The following is a 4,881-nucleotide window of genomic DNA, read 5'->3' as shown; positions in this document are numbered from 1 at the left end:
TGTGTATACATGCCACATTTTTAAAAAATCCATCCATCTACTGAAGGACATGTAGGTTGGTTCCACAGTTTAGCTATTGTGAATTGTGCTTCTATAAATATTGATGTGGCTGTGTCCCTGTAGTATACTGTCCTTTGGATATAGACTGAGGAGAGAGATAGCTGGGTCAAATGGTGATTCTATTCCCAGATTTCCAAGGAATCTCCATACTGCTTTCCATATTGATTGCACCAATTTAGAAATATGGAACACTTCACGAATTTGCATGTCATCCTTGCACAGGGGCCATGCTAATCTTCTCTGTATCTTTCTAATTTTAGTATATGTGCTGCTGAAGCAAGTACCCTAGGCAAGTTTTTATTATACAATTTAGTGTGGATTTGTTCACTATGGATGCTGTAAGCTATTGAGGGCAAGGAACAGCCTTCATTACCTCTTTGTATTCACCAGTGTCCTGCAGATATTAGATCATTGTGTACCTTTACATAGGTTCCTGTCTTGTCTTCTGCCTTGCATAGTGAGCTCCTCTTAGTTGGATAAGGGGGAGGACAGACAGAGCTTTGAGCCTGTTTGTATTTCCACAGTTCCTAGCTTATCACCCTGCACCTAGTGTGGGGGCCACGGTAAATATCTGTTGATCTGAGAAGCTAGTGTAATCCGTTTCCTTTTCTTTATCTCAACTTTGGCATATAAAGTACATTCTTTTATCAAGGCATTTGCCTTCATTATAACTGTACAATTTCACGGAAACTCTGCTTTCTCCATATCAAGACTGCATAAAGCCAGGAGAAACCACTTCAGGGATGAATCTACCCAGTGAGACTTCAAATTTGCTGTCCCAAATGCTTAAAAATTCTCCAAAATTTTAATCAAGACCTGTAATTTTTAATGCTTTCCTAATACTCCCGCCAAACAACAACAACAACAACAACAACACAAAACATATCCTTTTCTTCATTGGTAGTAAAAAAAAAATCTCCTCTGGTTCATTTGTGTGTCTGACATGTTCTGCATATAAAATTGATAGCTGGAGACTTTTTAAATAGCAGTCAAGATTTGATCTGTGTTCTAGCATTTTTCTCCTTCTTCCTCTCTTGGCTTGAGTCACTTTGCCTTTTCCTCCAACTCTGGCACGACATAGTCCTCTCCAAATAGAGCATCTGAATTATTAATGCTTCTCAAACTATCAGAGTACCCAGGAAACTAGGGCCCATCTCCATCTTAAAGGATGCTCAAATCATTAAATGCTGCCTACCTACTACAAACCCTGGGACTACACCTGTCTGAAGACACTAGTTTACTCAATTATTTTACTAATGAAGGTTTTGACATTACTTCACTTCTAGTTTAATTAAATTTACTTTAACATACATTTATTAACCACCCATACTTTCCCAAGAGATTGAGGTAGGAGTTGTATTTTCAGTAGATCCCATAAACTAGTGGGGGAGGAAAATTTACAGAAAATAATCAGGTGGAAACAGGTATTTAAAGAGGCTCAAGGAATATCAAATAGAGAGACCAGGCCATTATTTTAGAATACAGCTCAAAAATGTTTATCGAAGGGAGAAGACTGGGTCTGATTCTTGAATGGTGGGGAAAGAACCAGTTAGGAGGCATTACAAATGAGGGGAAGGATGTGAACAAGGTAGCCATGTGACTGACTAAGGAACATTAAACCTAAAGTCTGAAATTGCTGAGGAAAATGGGGATATTTAATAATGCAACACAGGAAGTGTCACATCATCCATATTCCCTCTAATGGAAGTTTCTTGGCTCAGACCCATACATGGGGTTCCTTTAACTATAAAAAGTGATCAGGGTAAATACCTGCTTGCCACTGTGGGAGAGAAAATAGTATTCAGATGTGGGAAAACTCAGAACAGAATATACTGGAATAAATCAAGCTTGAACCATCTTCACAGCAACAGACAACTGTTGGGGGCTTCACTTCCCCAGACAACACACAAGTCTTATTTTTGTGGAAATCCTGGAAGAAAGTCAATTCCCCTGGTGATTCATAGGTTATATATGGTGGAGAACTGAGAAAAAATAATATATATATATATATAGCTTTTTTTTCAGTTTTACTAAAACTGTATAAAAAAAGGAAATGGGAAATTTAATGTATAGCTAAGGGGATCAGCAGAGCCTGGTGCTCCAAGAGGACAAAGAAGACAAATATCCAATGCAAATCCCAGAATAGTTTTCCTTTAGTACACCTTGCCCAAGTTTTGCACCAGTTTTTCCCTTGAGGTGACGAAAAGGGCTTATTCAAACATATTCTCTGTCTTTATCTTTTAAAGTTCCTTCTCCAGAAAATCCTACTCAAATTGGATTGACTTTGTTTGCTGGAATGAAACAGTTCAATATCAGGATTGGTTAAGTCATGTCTGGATCAGGTACATTGATGAGAAAGTGTCTATTTTGTGTTGCTATAACAAAACACCCAAAGCTGGGTAAGTTTATTATATTCATACTTTTGTAGACTGCAAATTCAAGATTAGTTGGCCCCAGAAATTGGGCATCTTATTTGGGCCTTTTGACTACATCAGAACATGGTGCATGGCATCATGGTGGGAGAACATGAGAGAGAGAGAGAGAGAGAGAGAGAGAGAGAGAGAGAGAGAACACTCACATGGTGAGATTGGAAGCAAGAGATATTTAGGGACCAGGCTCACTCTTTTTATAACCTGCTCTCTCCGTGACTAACTGGGATCATTTGAGAGCTACATTATTTCTCTCTGAGAAAGATGCCCTCATACCTCCATGACCTAACCACCTTCCATTAGGCCTCACCTCTCCAAGTTCCCACAACCTCAATACGTGAACTTTAGGGAACACACTCAAGCCATCTCCAAATCATAGCATCTAAATGCATCATCCAGATGACATCTTTTGGCCCTGCTTTTCTACCTGAAAAACCTCATCTTCTTGGAGTCTCCTCAATAGCTGCAAGTTGGCATCCTCCCTTATGCATGCTCTGCAGAAAGAGTGTTGATTGCCACCATTACCACCATAAAACACATGCCTCATTCTCATTGGCCTTGTCTGGGACTTGTGCACATTTCAGAACCAACCACTGTGCTGAGTGAAATGAACCAATGGGATAAAGGGTGTTACCCAGGAGAAAGAAAGTTACTGGGAGGAAGATGTATGGGTGTTCATGGACTCACTCAGAAAGTGTATACCTGTTGAGAGCCACAGCCGAAGGGGCCCCAGCAAACTTTCAGACTGCCAGCTGATTATTGGCTCACAGCGGCCCCAGCAACATCTAGCTGATTGGCTCCTCTGCGGTGATGCTCATTGGGCTGATTCCCTGCCCTTTCAGACCACGGAGCTGCTCATTGGGGGACTTTTTTGGCTCCGCCCATGTGACCCAGCCAATCGGCCTCAAGAGCAGGAGGATTGTGGGAGGGGGAGAGGCTTGTGGGAAGCCGGTGGTGGCAGTTGGGCTCTGAGGGTTTTTCCTGAGGAGCTGTTTTGTTTGGCGTGTGTGGTTCTAAAAATAAAGTTCCTTTCTTTTGACAAGTGGCTCCTGAATCATGCCCAGCCAGACTGCAGCATATACCTACCAAGGGACATTTTAAGATCCAACTCAAATCACCTTCTCCAGGAAGTCTTCTGTAATGAGTGTCAGCTTGTTGTGTAGTGCTCACCTCTCCTGTTTGTTACACTCCTGTTTCCACATCTAGACTTTCAGTGCCTGTATCTCATGCTACATGACACAAAATCTAAGAAAGCTATGCTGAGATAGAAATACACAGACATGAGGGTACATACGTGTGTATGATATATGTGCCAGAGATGTGTATTTATTGGTGTTATTATCACATCAATTCTTTTGGGGCAAAGATGTGAACACTCCAACACTTTTTACTAATCTTTGTGATATAACTATAATTGACTGCAGTTGATAGCACTTAATAAAAAAGTTCTTGTCATGTAGAAGGTGCTCAATAAATAGTTTTGGGATCAATGAGCACAAGCCCTAAATAGTGATATTACTAAGAACAAAAGCTCACATTTTACTTACTCAGTGCCAGGCACAGTGAAAATAACTTTTACCTCTCCCATTTGTTACAGAAACTTTGCAAGATAGCCACTTTCTGCCTTCTTTTCCAAGGAAAAAGAATGAATTACTGAAAGGCTCAGTGACATGAGCAAGGTCACACCACCAGTGGGTGTGGGAGTTGAAATGCAAAGGTTGTCTATGACCAAAGGCGGTAGTCAGTGTGTCAATACGATCAAGTATTTTTAGATGTAATAACCTTTCGTAAGACAGCCCTGGGTAGAAGATAGAAGGTTAATGAGTTCTGCTCGGAATCACAAGGCATAGCCTGAGTGCATGGGTGTGATGGGGTTTGAACTTCAGTATCAGGGGCCCCGGGCTATTTGTAAGTCATGCCCAATCAAACTGGTCTGGTAGAGTCCCTCTTAGTTCTTGTCTCCACACTGTCACCTGTTTTCCATAGAGTAGAAGGGAGTATTGAGGCCCTCTTGACTCTGGGAGAATGAGAGCCCTCATAGGTGACATCCTTAGCTTTCTCAAAAGAGGCCTCAATTGCAGTCCCAGGATCACACAGCAGGGTCTCAGTACCACAGTGACTGAAGTGCCGAACTCGTCTCCAGGGACCAGTGCTCCAAATGCAGGTCATACTTGGGATTTGAGGGCCTTGCTTGTATAAACATGACAGTATATCTAAATCCTACAGATTTCTAAGAGGTCAAATAAACCTACCTTTATTTCAACACAGTATCATTATCACATCATAGGCCAGGAGCCACTGGGACACATCAATTTTGCTTAGCTAACTAAGCCCCACATTGAGCAGACAATGAGCCTTAGCTGACTTAGTACTCCTGGTATGCTTATTTGGT

General features: G+C 41.3%; 1 non-coding gene across 1 annotated transcript; it reads right to left on the bottom strand.

The window, feature by feature from the left end:
* Nucleotides 1–237: 237 nt before the first annotated feature.
* Nucleotides 238–344, bottom strand: LOC125619482. The gene has a single exon (XR_007351036.1). It is a non-coding gene; the product is annotated as a U6 spliceosomal RNA (small nuclear RNA).
* Nucleotides 345–4,881: the final 4,537 nt, after the last annotated feature.

The sequence above is a fragment of the Marmota marmota genome, unplaced genomic scaffold, assembly GCF_001458135.2.
Source record: "Marmota marmota marmota unplaced genomic scaffold, marMar, whole genome shotgun sequence".
Classification (NCBI taxonomy): Eukaryota; Metazoa; Chordata; class Mammalia; order Rodentia; family Sciuridae; genus Marmota; species Marmota marmota.
Note: the sequence above shows the minus strand (reverse complement) of the source record. Positions and strands in the feature narration are given on the sequence as shown.